Genomic DNA, 16,185 nt, shown 5'->3' on the forward strand with positions numbered 1-16,185 from the left:
TATGATAGAGGCATATTCTGTTATTAAGGAAGTAAGTTGTGCTTTCTGTGCCTTGGTTTTCTCATCTGTAAAACGGAAGTAATTCTGTTACTTTATAGGGTTGTTGTGGTGATTCTAGGAATTAATTTATGTAAAGTGCTTGACACGCACTGAATGATAAGCTTGATGTCGTCATCACCATCGTTGCTGTTCCTATTATCTGAAAGCAGCTCACGTCCTGAAATCTGCAATGAGAAGAATATGCATTGGGTTACGTAAATAAAATATACATGCTCATCTATATAGTTCTTTGATATAATCATTTTTATTCTATGTAATACAAGAACTTCTATTTTTGAGTCAAATTGGCAATCTGAAGTTTAAATTAATTCATCGCACAAATGAGGCTGCGATTGCTTGTTTTACTAGAGATTTATTAGCTTTATCAGGGTATCGTGCAGGAAATAGTAAAGCCTATTCTTAGATCACAGCGCATTTGAGGTGTGGTTGGGTTTATGGACCCGCAGCGTGTACAGACTTGTCTGGGAGATGCACGTTCGGCGACGTGCACCTGCTCCATGCTGTTTGCTGGAAGAGGAGAAGGGGCGCCCCTCCCACTGATTTGGCAGGCATCCTTGTGTGGGGGATTAAGGAGCATATTCAGTTATTAGCCGTGAAATATCGTGGCTGCCTCTGGATTGCCAGCTGTGATTGGTGCTGGATTTTAATTATCAACAAGCAAGTTCCAAATGTTTGAAATATGTCTGCGGATAGAGTTTTGGTGGAAGGTGGGAGAAAAGGTCTTGATGAAGGAGCAAAACCTTGGCATCAGTCACGCACGCAGCCCTGGGATCTTTGCCAGCTCCCCACCACTGCCACTGCAGGGTTTCTTGTTGACCCTAGGGGCTGACCCTTTCCATTATAGAATAACAACAGTTGTCAGAAAGCCATTTCTCATATTTACCCAACATTCGCTTTTCTATAGGTCCTAAAGGCCCTGGTATTTTCTCAGGTGCAACACAGATGATTCTTCATTCATTCATCCGTGTGCACCTATTTGCTTGTTCCTCGTTTGGTAAATATTATGTCAATGCCTGCTGCTATGATTTGGCTATGTCCCCACCCAAATCTCATTTTGAAATGTAATAATCACCATGTGTCAAGGGTGGGGCTGGGTGGAGATAATTGAATCATGGGGACAGTTTCCCCCATACTCTTCTCATGGAAGTGAATAAGACTCATGAGATCTGATGGTTTTATAAATGGGAATTCCCCCGCACAAGCTCTCTTGCCTGCTGCCATGTAAGACGTGTCTTGCTTTCTCCCCTTTGCCTTCTGCCGTGAATGTAAACTGAGAGTCAATTAAACCTCTTTCCTGGCCAGGTGTGGTGGCTTATGCCTGTAATCCCAGCACTTTGGGAGGCTGAGATGGGAGGATCACCTGAGGTCAGGAGTTCAAGACCAGCCTGACCAACATAGTGAAACCCCATCTCTACTAAAAATACAAAATTAGCCAGGTGTGGTGACACATGCCTGTAATCCCAGCTACTTGGGAGGCTGGGGCAGGAGAGTTACTTGAACCCAGGTGGTAGAGGTTGCAGTGAGCCGAGATCACGTCACTGTACTCCAGCCTGGGCAACAAGAGCGAAACTCCATCTCAAAAAACCGAAACAAAACAAAACAAAACAAAAAACTCTTTCCTTTATAAATTACCCAGTCCCAGGTATGTCTTTGTCAGCAGCGTGAGAACTGACGAATGCACCTACTGTGTGCTGGTTAAGGTTCTCAGCATTGTGCTGGGCACCAGGGATTATAAAAAAGTGAGACTCAGTCTCTCTTGAGGAGCTCAGAACGGATGTGGCCGGGGAATGACAAAATGGTATGATGTACAAATGTGGACAATCAGAATTTGTACAAAGAAAGGAAATTTGGATTAATGCTATCAGACTGAAAGAGCTTGGGGATGCTTCACGGAGAAGATGATGCCAGAGAAGAGCTTTGAAGAAGGAAAAGGGTGTTTTCTAGGCAAATTCAAGTGGAGTCGAATTAGGAGAGAAGAGGGAAGACATGACGGATGGATGGAATGGCACAGGCCGAAGAACGGAGGCAGGAACAATGTGCTGTGCTTGGGAACTGCAAGTTCTGTTGACAGGTGGGGAGTAAGGCCAGGTGTGAGGGGAAGCAAGCCAGATCGGGGAGCGGGATGGTCACAAAGCCTTTGTAGGCTGTGATGGGAAGTTTAGACTCTACCTGGCAAGAGGTAGACAATCATCAAGTGCTTGGCAATAAGGTTCTGTCTGCATTTTAGAAAGGCCGCTCTGGCTGCAGTGTGGATGATAAGTCAGTGGATACAAGATTAAAGGCAGGGAGACTAGTTAAGAAGCTGCTGTGGTCAGCAACAGTTGCGCATGCCTGTCTCCCCAGCACTTTAGGAGGCTGAGATAGGAGGATTTATTGAGGCCAGGAGTTCAAGACCGGCACTGGCAATATAGTGAGTCCTCATCTCCAGAAAAAAAAAAAAAAAAAAACAAAAATTAGGCAGGTGTGCTGTTGTGCACCTGTAGTCCCAGCTACTTGGGGGGCTGAGGAGGAAGGATTGCCTGAGCCCAGGAGTTTGAGGGTGCAGTGAGCCGTGATTGTGCCGTTGCACTCCAGTCTGGGTGACAGAGCAAGATCCTGTCTCCAAAAATAAGATAAAAAAAGATGCTACTGCAATGGCATAGGTGGGGAAAGGCAGGTGATTGAACTAAGTTAGGGGTACTGGGTTTGGGAGAAGCAGGTGGTTTGAATAAAGTCAGGAGGGAGAATGGAGGATCCTATGGCTGTGGATGTGGTGCAAAGAGTCAAGAATGATACCTGGTTCTGCTGGTGGATGGCGACAGAGGAAATACAGAAAGAAAAGTCTTTACGTAAGCCCTGGAAGAAGGAGGGAAAAGGAGCGTTTTGGTGGCGTGCGGTGACAGTCCAACCCACTGCCTAAGCCCAGGAAGCATCACGTGGTACTTCTCAACAGGCAGACCAGGCGTCTGAGTAAATGTCTGCTCAGTTGGCAGGTGTCAGAGAAATCTGCAAGCAGATAAAACAGGGGCTCCGAGGGTGTAAATGGTGGGGTTTGAAGGGAGGTGAGTACAAAGATGATGTTGGGGGTAAGTGGGAGATGTGAATGGCATGAGGGCTTGGCAGGTATTACAAAGACTTGGGCACTTAGTCTGAATGTGATGGGAAGCCAGACATCACAGCGTTTTGAGCCTCCAGTGGGGTGCCCCTGTAGTCCTGGCTACTTTACCAGCTTTGTGACTTGGAGCAAATCATTCTTGGTGACTCAGTTTTCTCATCTGTAAAATGGGGCTAACACCGGACATTTAGAGAGTTACTGAGATGATTTAAGGAGTTTATATATGAACATGTCCAGAAACATGCTTTTTTTTCTTTCTTTCTTTTTTTTTTAAATAGAGACAGAGTCATATCCTATCACCAAGGCCATAGTGCCATTGCACGACTATAGCTCACTATAGCTTCTAACTCCTGAGTTCAACAGCTCCTCCTGCTGCAGCCTCCCAAGAAGCTGAGACTATAGATGCATGCCGTCAGGCCTAACCTATTTTTGCTTTTTAAAGTTTTTGTAAAGGGTGGGGGGTCTCACTAGGTTTCTAGGCTGGTCTTGAACTCATGACTTTAGGCAGTCCTCCCACCTGGGCTTCCCAAAGTGCTAGGATTATACGTGTGAGCCACTTTGCTCACCCTGAAAGTGCTCAGAAACATGCTTCAGGCATAGTTAGTATTTAACAAATTTGCTATTATCATTGACATTATTTTACCTGAAGCTCGTGTCTCAAAATCTTCAATGAGAATAATATTTAATGAGGCTGGGCACAGTGGCTCATGCCTGTAATACCAGCACTTTGGGAGGGCAAGGCGGGAGGATCACCTGAGGTCAGGAGTTCAAGACCAGCCTTGCCAACAGGGTGAAACCCCATCTTTACTAAAAATACAAAAAAAATAAAAATAAAAAATGAGCCGGATGTGGTGGTGGATGCCTGTAATCCCAGCTACTAGGGAGGCTGAGGCACAAGAATTGCCTGAACCCAGGAGGCAGAGGTTGCAGTGAGCCAAGATCGCAGCACTGCGCTCCAGCCTGAGTAACAGAGTGAGATGCTGTCTCAAGAAAAGTAATAATAGGCTGGGTGCAGTGGCTCACGCCTGTAATCCCAGCACTTTGGGAGGCCAAGGTGGGCAGATCACAAGTTCGGGAGTTCAAGACCAGCCTGACTGACATGGTGAAACCCCATCTCTAATAAAAATATAAAACTTAGCTGGGCGTGGTGGTGCGTGTCTGTAATCCCAGCTACCCAGGAGGCTGAGGCAGGAGAATCGCTTGAATCTAGGAGGCTGAGGTTGCAGTGAGCTGAGATTGTACCACTGCACTCCAGCGTGGGCTACAGAGTGACAGCCTGTCTCAATAATGATAGCAATAATAATAATATTTAATAAAATCATCATGCTGTCTTGTGTGATGCCATCCTTCAGGCTGTTGATTTGGGAACAGAGAGAAAGTCAGAGGAGACAGCCAGGAGCTCAGCTGGAAGCCATTGCGGTGGTTCAGGTGGGAGTCGATGCTGCCTTAGCCCCACCTGGGGCTATAGATGCAGTGAAAAGCTGTCAGGTGTTGTGTAGGTATAGCTGTTGGGAATTTTTGGCATAGCAAATGAGAAGTCATAGAGAAAGACAAGAGTCAGTAATGACAGGCAGAGAAGGTTTGCTTCATTTCAGCAGTATGTTCTGTTAGATGAGCAACTTTTAAAAATGGAGCCACTATTTCGGTTATTACTTCCACCAGACACTGTAGAGCCTCTGTCTTGAAGCCTCTGACCTGCCCCTGGGGGTAGCCCATCACCTTTCTCATGGGACTCAGACACGAATGCAAGTGTGGGGCCAGAGGCCAGACTAGGAGTGAGAGATTCACTATTCTCAGAATTTCCCGTTCCTCTGTATTTGATAGTTTCTCATTGGTGCTGTAACAAATTACCACAAATTCAGCGGCTTAAAGCAAGAACCTTCTGAACTTATTATCCTAGGGTTCTAGAGATCAGATGTCTGGAAGGGGTCTTAGGGGGATAAAATCCAGGTGTTAGCAGGGCTTCGTTTCTTCCGGAGTCTCCAGGGAAGAATCCGTTTTCCTGCTTTTTCCTGTTTCTGGGGACTGCCACTTTCCTTGGCTCATGGTCCCTTCCTCCATCCTTCAAAGCACATCACTCCAACCTCTGCTCCATCGTCACACCTCCTTTTTATCTAGCTCCAACCTCTTTTCATTTTTTTTTTTTTTTTTTTTTGAGATGGGGGTCTCACTCTGTTTCCCAGACTGGAGTATAGTGGCACCATCTCTGCTCACTGTAACCTCCACTGCCCGGGTTCAAGCAATTTTTGTGCCTCAGCCTCCCAAGTAGCTGGGATTACAGGCATGCACCACCACACCTGGCTAATTTTTGTATTTTCAGTAGAGATGGGGGCTTCACTGTGTTGGCCAGTCTAGTCTTGAACTCCTGACCTCATGATCTGCCCACCTTGGCCTCCAAAAATGCTGGGATTACAGGTGTGAGCCACTGTGCCTGGACACTTCTAAGGGCACTTGTGATAACATAAGACACACCTGGGTGATCCAGAATAATCTCCCCATCTTGATATCCCTAATTACATAACATCTGCAAAGCCCCTTTGGCTATGTAAGATAACACATTCACAGGTTCTGGAGATGAGGACATGGACGTCTTTGAGGAAGGCCTTATTCCTCCTACATGTCTAATGGCCAAGGCTTCCTTACTGGCATGAGTTCCTTCCCCAGCTGCTTCTTCTCGATGGCCATGAGGGCTCCTCAGCCTTCCTGCAAATAAACCCATCCCACAGATTTTCCCCCACGCTTGACTCTCCCTTAGTCTTCATCTGAAAGCCCTCATATATGAACTGTGTATTCATTTAACTCTATTAGCTCATGTATGTAATGCAAGTAGCATAGTGCCTGGCACCTAGGAAGCAACTTCTAAAATAGAATTCTATAAATATAATTTTGAATCATGGTTCTGTCACTCTGCTTGCAAGCTTGCAACGGGTCTGCACCATCTGTAAATATGATAAACACATCTCAGGTCATCCTTTTCATCATTGATAAACGTGTCCAACCAGACAGAGAACTCTGACTTTGCTAATGGCCTATAATCTGTTTGTAAGTATTTTATATATTTTTTAGAGAATGACCACCCACATTTCCAATGTATTCTTCTCTTCTAATGATTTGTACCTGATGATCCTTCATTTGGCATTTACTGAGTTATTACTATGTGCTAGGCACCCCAGGAGGTTAAATGATAAATGACAAACATGAGGCCAGCTTCCAAGGAGTTCATGAATCATGCTGAAAGATAGGTACATATACATGTACAGCTGTATATGTTATTAACATTCTTTGGGTAAACTGATGAATCAGCCCTGAATCTAAGCTCCAGCCCACATTCCTCATTAATTCCATTAATACTGCAATACACTCAATCTACAGCATTAGTCAGTCCAACTGTCTAGGACCTTAAAGGAATGGAAGGGGATTTGCTTGCCATCACTTTTTCATAGGGAACCCGTGTTACCACCTAAGGATCACCTTTACTCATTCTGAGTGGTTTCAATCCACCAGTTAGCAATCTGTTGTATAACAGACGTTTCGTGTCATAGCTGGCACTCATTTTGTTATTGTTGTTGTTTGTTTTTTGGGTTTTGTTTGTTTGTTTGTTTTGAGACGGAGTCTCATTCTGTCGCCAAGCCTGGAGGGCGGTGGTGCGATCCTGGCTCACTGCAATCTCTGCCTCCCACATTCAAGCGGTTCTCCTGCCTCAGCCTCCCGAGTAACTGGGACTTTAGGTATCCACCATTACATCCAGCTAATTTTTGTATTTCTTTTTCAGTGGAGATGGGGTTTTGCCATGTTGGCCAGGCTGGTCTCGAACTCCTTACCTTAGGTGATCCACTTGCCTTGGTCTCTCAAAGTTCTGGGATTACAGGTGTGAGACACCATGCCTGGTCAGCATTCATTTTATATAGCATCCACCCCCAGCCAGATTTATTGATACTGGGGCATTTACCCATTTCCAAGTGGTTTGCCTTCTCTTCAGTTACCTATAATCACTGGATCTAATTCTGAAATCATAATGTTTGCAAGATTTTATGGCACCTGGGATGCAACTGATTGGGATCTAGATGGTTCATTTTAATCAAAGTAGGATCTGGTGCCTATGTGGTAGTTAAACAGTAGATGGACTTATCTCATATGTGCCATTCATCAAATTCCAATGTTCCATACATTTATGAATGATTTATGACGCACACCATGACTTGCATCATTTTCCCATCATGAGCTTCACTTCCCATGTGAAGATTTTCCTTCTTCTCTTTGTTGTTTTGAGGTTATTCCCTTGGGGCAAAAGTCAAAAATCAAATTAGAAATGGTTAAAATCTGCATTTTCAATGCATTGGAGAAAAGCTCTGGCTCTTGGAAACAGAATGAAGAGAGCATGAAAATGTGGTGAATACTTTTAAAAAGAAATACACATTTTCTCTTCTGGTTAGAAAGATAAATGCAGCTCAATACAGTTAAGTAAATGTTATACCTGTTTTAAGGGTGATATTGACCATGGAATACAAGAGCTACCGAAATTAACAGTGGCTGTTGGAATGGTAATGCAGTATCTTGAATTACCAGTGAAATTACTTTTCCTCCTCTTAATGCCTTTTCTCTGTTAGTGTATTTCACAGCACCAGTAGTCATAAGCACATAAATACCTGTAAGATGCAGTCCTTTCCTGTGCTAGGCTCTTGCTCAGAAAACAGGTATTTAATTCCCATATACATGATACAGACAGAATTGCAGTTGTTGTAAAACATGCTCTAAACAATTTTGACAGTGTCCTGCCTGGTTTTCCTTCACTTTTTTGTTTTTGCCTTAAAAATTTTTAGTTAACATATTGTTCCGAGTTGGAATATTAGTTTTTCTGGGGGGAAAAATTACCACCCCAAGCCCAGTTTCTTCTCAACACTTACTGTCTTTATAATTAATTAATTCATTGATTATTTTTCTGTCAATACCTCAATGGACTATAAGTTGCATAAGGAAAGACATGATCGTTTGTATCCCCAAACCAAACACACTTTCTGAGATGTAGTAGTAACTCAGTGACTATTTGTTGGATGAATGAAAACACACACAAAATGGCACACGTATATTGAATAAATTAGGGTTATGGAAAAGGTCACATTTGTTAAGGAAGTTTGCAGAGGTGGTGACATTTAAGCAAAGTGATAACATGGGGGGATGTATTATAAAATTTCTCTCTAGTCGATGGGCATAGACATACTTCAGCCCTTGCAGGCCCAGAATCCGAGATGTCTATTTTTGACTTGCTATATATAGAGAGAAGAAACAGTCCCTCTGAATGTGAAGTTACTCAGTATTTTTGGCTCTTTGGCTATTTTCAAGGTTCTTCATCTGGACTTAAAAACCAAATTAATAGGCGATCGTTTCCTCCCATCTTTTGCACAGACACTATTTTAGGAGAAGAAGATCTATCACCCACGGCATGTCAGAGAACGAACAGTCTGTTTTTACTGTTCAATCAGGAATGAGCGTCCACAGCATCGCTGCTCACATGCTCCAGTAATTCCCTACTGACCTGCATTTACTTTATTTAATTCCATTAATTTAAGCTAAATGAATTTTATTTTTAAAAGGTGTCTGTGCAGAACCAAGCACAGAGAACATATTTCTGTTTAACTCATTTTGTTTGCAGCTTGAAAACCAATTTGGGTCTTTTATTTTCTTTTCCCTTGGTTCTAAGATTTGCTTGGTCAGTGTCTTCAGCACCTAATTTGACAATTAAATGTATTTCACAACCCATTGACACTGCTTCATTAGGTTCTCCAGGAGTCATCATTTCCGTGCAGCCTCATGCCAGTCATCTCTAGTAGATGGTGTGTGTATTAGTCCATTGCCATACTGCTATAGAGAACTACCTGAGACTGGGTAATTTATAAAGAAAAAGGTTTAATTGACTCACAGCTTCACAAGCTGTACAGGAGGCATGACTGGGAGACCTCTGGAAACTTACAATCATGGTGGAATGGTGAAGGGGAAGCAAGCACATCTTCACATGGCAGCAGGAGAGAGAGTGAAGAGGGAAGGTCTACACACTTTTAAACAACCAGACCTCGTGAGAACTCACTCATTATCAGGAGAACAGAAAGGGGGAAATCTGCACCCATCATTCAGTCACCTCCCACTAGGTCCCTCCCCCAACATTGGGAGTTATAATTCATATGCAATTTGGGTGGGGACACAGAGCCATGCCATATCAGCATGCCAATGAGGACCTTCTGATGGGATAAGGAAACTGCCAGGCTTCTCCTGGTCTTGACGCTTATGCCAGGAAAGAGTAGCTGGATCTCATCCCTATGCTGTTCACCCTGGGGAATACCTGGGTTAAGAGAGTTTGTGTTTCTACTGATGTCTCATCAAAGACCTTGCCATTTGTGCTGTCCATATCGGTGTCTTTCATAAACCCAAGTTGGAAAGAAATGTTTAAAAAGACCTCACAATCTAATAATTACTAATTATTTGATAGCCAGCACTTAACAAATGCCTGATGCTGTGCTGTGTGCCTCACAGGTATTAACTCAATTGTATCCTGAGACAAACCTGTGAAAGGTGTACTGTGTTGCTATGTTAAAGATGAGGAGAGTGAACCTTAAGGAGAGTCAGTAATCTGGCCAGGCCACTCACCTAAGAAATGGTGGAGTTGGACTCACACCCATACAGTCTGATCTCCAAACTTTGCTTGACCACATCCTGTAGCCTCTTGGTTTCATGGCATAGGGCTGGATGCTGTGTGAAGTTTGCAAGTCATTTCCAGTAAAGACTTTTGACTGTGTTTGGTAGTGGACTGAGATCCTCAGGAGTTAATCACTTTCACTGTTTTTAAGTAACCCCGGGATTTATCAAATAAATTACTTCCAGTTCTTCCTTTAGCTATAACTTCTTTGAACCCTCTGATTTGGGGTTGGTGTTGTTTGGTCACAGATGAAGAGGGCAAAGTCAAGAGGCAGTCGTTTGGGCATTCCATAGACATTTCCTGAGTACTGTATAAGAGCCTCACCATGCATATAAGCAATGCAGTGGTTACTGAGATATGCTTAATGCTACTAGGACCCTATGCATGGCAAGTGTTTTTTCTGTGAGTGCTCACAACTGTACCTGAGTATTCTTAACATTGTGCATGGTGCTTTGTTAGTTATCTGTAATATTATATGTGCTGAATTTTGCAACTCATAATATGGGCAGTTAATGACTTAGTGTAGGACATCTTCCTTTTGCATTATCACTGCTGGTGGCTTCAAGTTCTGCACCCTTAGAATAGTCTGGTTTTCTGTGGCTGTGAGAGGTGTCCTGAAAACTGACCCCAGCTGAAAATCAATCTAGCCTATTTTTGTAGGACAACTCTGTTGTGAAAACCCATGCACTCAAGGGCAGCTGGATCCCACTTGAGCGTGCCGATGGCCCCTTGCAGTCTGAAGTTTGTGTTGTCATGAGGTCAGTTGCATACAGGCAGTGAGGATGAGACTACAGGACAGGCAGGGCAAATAGCACATCCTTTGGCCTCTGATGAAAGATGCAAATGGAAACTGCAGTCAGGAAGGTATAATCAAACACATCCACCCATGTTAATGTAGATTGTCAGGACTGCCAACCTCTCCTTTCCCCAGGAGCCTGACAGGCATGATTAACATGCTCTGGGTTCAGCAGAAACCACTGTGGCTCTTACCCCTGGCTGTGCCTCAGCTCAGGCATAGATGAAATGCCTGGGCAAGTGATGGGATGATCGAGGAATGAGGAACATCCCCTGCCTCCCTTTTGCCCCTTCCCTCATGCCTCCTGAGCTGCGCCAGTCATCCAACCTGCAGTTTGGGGACAGGGAAGTGTTGACTGGAGTTCAGTGCAATATACCCTTCTTGATTTCTTGACAAATTCTTTCCCTGAACCACTACTCTCTCCTGTGTGGCTCAGAACTACTTCTAGTTGCTAAGCAACCCACAAGCAGCTATAGCCCACAATATTTCCTACAGGGGTAGACATATTATTTGGGATACTTCTCTGGTCTCTCCTTTCCCTGGGAGATGTCCCTTCCCAAGCTCTGGCCTTCCACATTACAAACACATCTGAATGAACCAAGGTGAGCACCTGACCCAGGGATACAGCTCAGATGGGATGCAGAAAGTTGGGCCAATTTGATTTCCTTTTTAAAATTTCAATGAAAAAGCAAAAACAATACTCAGAAGGTCTTAAACTAAAATACTGTGTAGACTTGGGACTTAGGTGGCCATTTCTTTCTTTCTTTCTTTCTTTCTTTCTTTCTTTCTTTCTTTCTTTCTTTCTTTCTTTCTTTCTTTCTTTCTTTCTTTCTTTCTCTCTCTCTCTCTCTCTCTCTCTCTCTCTCTCTCTCTCTCTCTTTCTTTCTTTCTCTTTTTTTTGAGACAGAGTCTCACTGTTGCCCAGGCTGGGGTGCAGTGGCACTATCTTAGCTCACTGCAACCTCCGCCTCCTGGGTTCAAGCGATCCTCCTGCCTCAGCCTCCTGAGTAGCTGGGACTACAGGCATGCACCACTGTGCCCAGCTAATTTTTGTATTTTTAGTAGAGACAGGGTTTCACCATGTTGGCAGGCTGGTCTCAAACTCTTGACCTCGTGATCCATCTGCCTCAGCCTCCCAAAGTGCTGGGATTACAGGTGTGAGCCTTAAGTGGCCATTTCTAAATATATGTGTGTTGATGAGTAGGCAGAGAAAGGTGGTACACAGCATGAAATAGGATATTGATGAGAAAAAAAGAAGATGGGGCCTGTGGGATGGGAGAGGATGGAGAGACTAGTACTCATGTATGTCTGCAAGGTAGTTGGGCTTAACCAAGCTTATAATTTGTCCAGGGGAATCTGGGGACCTGCCAGGAAGTGGTTTCTGTTCTGGCCTATGGTATTTAGGCTGAGAAATTAGGAAAGAGATTATATGACAAGGGTATTAAAGAGTAAAAGGATCAGCCTTGTGCAGTGGCTCATGCCTATAATCCCAGCAATTTGGGAGGCTGAGGCAGGTGGATCACGAGGTCAAAGAGATCAAGATCATCCTGGTCAACATGGTGAAACCCTGTCTTTACTAAAAATACAAAAATTAGCTGGGTGTGGTGCTAGGCATCTGTAGTCCCAACTACTTGGGAGGCTGAGGCAGGAGAATCACTTGAACCTGGGAGGCGGAGGTTGCAATGAGCTGAGATTGTGCCAGTGTGCACCAGCCTGGGCAACAGAGCGAGACTCCAACTCGAAAACAAACAAACAAAAACGAGTAATAGGATCAAGAGGGTGGTGATACTGTGGTGATACTGAATGAGTCCAGTCAAGTGCAACAGTGAACAGCGTGGATGAGCTGGGAGAGTAGAAGGCAATGCTCTAATGGATGCTTGATATTCAGAGCTGAAGACAGGGTCTAGGCTGCGTCTGTGGAGTGTATGGTTGAGATGGAGTTGGAAGCCAACATTATTGGACTCAGTGATGAGAAAGACAAGGGAGACCAGGATGTTGACTGCACCATCCAAGAGTGATGACCAGAGTCATGGTGGACAGAGAGGCAGTGAGTGAGCCTGATGCTGTTGCTGTCATTGAGGAGGGTGAGGAAGCGTGCACTTGGGGGGTGGTGAGTGGATGGCAGCTCTCACCAGTGGATGGGGCTAATAAAGTCTAATGCCACTGCTCTCAAGTGAACCAGTGTTCTGAGGGAGTCAGGAGAAGAGAGAGTTGTAAGTATCTCTGGGGAACAAATAGGACCCAGACATCCTAAGGGAACCAGCTCTCTCCTGTGTACATAGCTTCCCCCGCAGTCCTCTGCTAGATTCTTTCTCTCTGATTCTCTGCTTGTTGGCTTCATTTTCTTTTATTTTCTTGGTTTTTGTTTTGTTTTGTTTTGTTTTGTTTTGAGACGGGGTTTTGCTCTCGTTGCCCATGCTGGAGTGCAGTGGGGCAATCTCGTTCCACTGCAACCTCTGCCTCCTGGATTCAAGCAATTCTGCCTCAGCCTACGGAGCAGCTGGGATTACAGGTGCATGCCACCATGCCCAGCTAATCTTTTGTACTTTTAGTACAGATGGGGTTTCGCCATGTCGTCTAGGCTGATCTCAAACTTCTGACCTCAGGTGATCCACCCACCTTGGCCTCTCAAAGTGCTCGGATTACAGGTGTGAGCTACCGTGTGCAGCCAGCTTCACTTTCTCTTATTTCTGACTGTCTTCACGTAGCCAGGGTATAGCCCACGTTTTACATCTCACAGCTTTAGCCCTTGAAGAGAGATGAACTAAACACTCTCTGTCTCATCCCAAGTCCGGGGAAGAGAGTCCTTCTCTATTGAATTGGATGCTTATTTCTGACTTAGTCAATGGTGGTCAGCGTGAAGGGAGGGTCATCCTAATTTGCCATTAGAATGAATTCCTAGAAAGATTTATGGGATGACAATCCCACATGCCCTGCCAGAGTCACTTTCTAAAGATTACTCTGAGGAATTCATAGGCTTTGTTTCCAAGCTTTTAATTCTTCCAAGCCCTTAACTCTCAGTATCCAACAAGCTTCCCTCACAGGCTGCCAGGTGATAGAAAGGGTCATTGCCTTCCAGCCCTTCAGCAGCTAGTGAGAATAGCAGGGGACAGAGCTTGACTTAGTGGTAGCTTCTCAGAAATATTCCTGGGTGGGACTTTGGTGCTTAAAGGGGGACACATCCACTCAAATGTTTGTCTTTCTACTTGGAAATAAACACTGTTGGCCATGTGCAGTGGCTCACACCTGTAATCCCAGCACTTTGGGAGGCCAAGGTGGGTGGATCATGAGATCAAGAGATTGAGACCATCCTGACCAACATGGTGAAAATCCCATCTCTACTAAAAATACAAAAATTAGCCGGGCGTGGTGGCGGGCGCCTGTAATCCCAGCTACTCGGGAGGCTGAGGCAGGAGAATTGCTTGAACCTGGGAGGCGGAGGTTGCAGTGAGCTGAGATCGCACCACCGCACTCCAGCCCAGGAGACAGAGCAAGACACCATCTTGAAAAAAATAAAATAAAAATAAAAAGTAAAAAAGTAACACTGTTCCTCTGCTGTCTTCCTTCTTGTAAATTAAAACTCCCAAACACATCTTCTCTTCAGGTATGCAGAAGTTACCAAAAAATAAGCGTTTTGTCATATCAATCTCCCTGTCTTTTCTCTTTGTAATTCCTAACAACTGAGGCTGTATTTCTATGATGTGCTTTGAAATACAGCCTCCCCTTCACTTGTCCCACCTTCATTGGTCAAAACATGTTGGGGAATTGCAAGAGGGGAGTCAGATTTGTCTTTTAACAGAAGAATATGAAAACCTTGGAATATGGTATTAGTTTGGTGCAAAAGCGATTGTGTGTTTGCCGTGCGAAACTGCAATTACTTTTGCACCAACTTAATAAAAATATATCTTTCTGAGTCCCACCCTGAGAGATTCTGACGTGAAAGTGAATACCAGGAATCTGTACTTGGAGCCAGAGCCTGGAAATTCTGCAGGACACACTTTGGAAATCTTGGTGTAATGCTTTATTAGAATTGAACTTGGAAATAGTTCTCAGCCCTCGGTTTTCCCTAAACAGCTACTGCCTGGTCTTCACACAGGCCTGGGTGAGCCATTGTATCCCTTCTGTGTATATGAAGGAAACATATATTCCTTTCTGGTTGAATCCAGGCCATCTCAAAGGTGTGAAGATTTCTTTCCTCCCTTGTTTTCCTTCCTTTCTTCCTGTAGGATTCCTGTGTGCTATCTCTCACGTTCATCCTCTTTTCCCTACTATTACAAGCAAACCAAACACAAAGTAAGCTAAAATGCTCCTTCTTTTATACAAATATTTCTTCTGTTGCTCATTTTCCCATCCCCCAATCCTGGCCAAGATTTTTTGAAGTTTTGCATTGTTTTGATTTTTCCCTGTGAAGCATTTATCCCCAGAAACTCTCCAGTACACAAGGACCTTTCTGAAAATCTCTCAAGGATGTGAGCAGGAGCCTTAACAATACTTGAAAATACCCAGTGTGCTCTGTAACTTCTCTCCCACTGGTAAAGGATGTCCTCACAAGCTCATTGATGAGAGTCTCTAAGATGTGCTTGTTACCAAGGATGCAATTTTAATCAGTGATTTGTAAAACTGGAGTGATAGAGAAAAATGCTCTTTCATTTACTAAGTCATTCTTTAATTTGTTCATCCAGCCATCCTTCCATCTGTCCATCTACCCATCTACCCACCGTCTACCCAGCAGCCTACCTATCCATTCATCCATCTATCCATCCAGCTATCCATTCATCCATCGATCCATCCATCCGTCCGTCCGTCCGTCCGTCCATCCATCCATCCATCCATGCATTCATTCAATTAATATTTATTGAATCCCCACTTACGTTCTACAGTAGAGTCAAAAGTGATGATTTGAACAGTGTTAGTACTCAGGAAGGCCACCGTGTGGGGATGGGGATATTTAAATATATATATTTGTATGAACAGATAATGTATAATGTAGTAGCCCTAAGTGCAGAGTCACTGATATCCAGAAAGCATCATGTGAAGTGAGTAAGTTATTGTCATGCACAGCGTTCTCATCAGTTGCTGTCCCATTGTGAACCACAATTAAAATCGGGTGTGCATTTCTTTACTTGGTTTTGTCAGTGTGCTCTGGGCAGGTTGTAAGTGCTACAAGAGCAGGAACAGTGTCTGCTTAATTCGACATGCTCTCCCCAGGATGTGGCACAATGCCTGGCACATGGTAGACACTCAAGGGCTCCAAAAGCCAATGTTCCAAATAGAAGGTATGACATGATTTGGCTGTGACCCCACCCAAATCTCATCTTGAATTGTAACTCCCACAATTCCTACGTGTCATGGGAGGGACCCCGTGGGAGGTAATTGAATCACAGGGGCGGATCTTTCTCATGCTGTTCTTGTGATAGTAAATAAGTCTCATGAGATCTGATGGTTTTATAAAGAGAAGTTTCCCTGCACAAACTCTCTCTTTGCCTGCTGCCATCCATGTAAGACGTGACTTACTCCTCCTTGCCTTCCACCATGATTGATTGTGAG

At 44.2% G+C, this 16,185-nt stretch overlaps 1 protein-coding gene across 16 annotated transcripts in view; it reads left to right on the forward strand.

Annotated features, from left to right (window-relative positions):
- Positions 1 to 16,185, forward strand: part of RBFOX1 (RNA binding fox-1 homolog 1) — a 2,485,711-nt gene that overhangs the window by 1,203,400 nt on the left and 1,266,126 nt on the right. The gene's annotated exons all lie outside the window — the stretch shown is intronic.

This window comes from Macaca mulatta, chromosome 20 (genome assembly GCF_049350105.2).
Source record: "Macaca mulatta isolate MMU2019108-1 chromosome 20, T2T-MMU8v2.0, whole genome shotgun sequence".
NCBI classification, from domain to species: Eukaryota; Metazoa; Chordata; class Mammalia; order Primates; family Cercopithecidae; genus Macaca; species Macaca mulatta.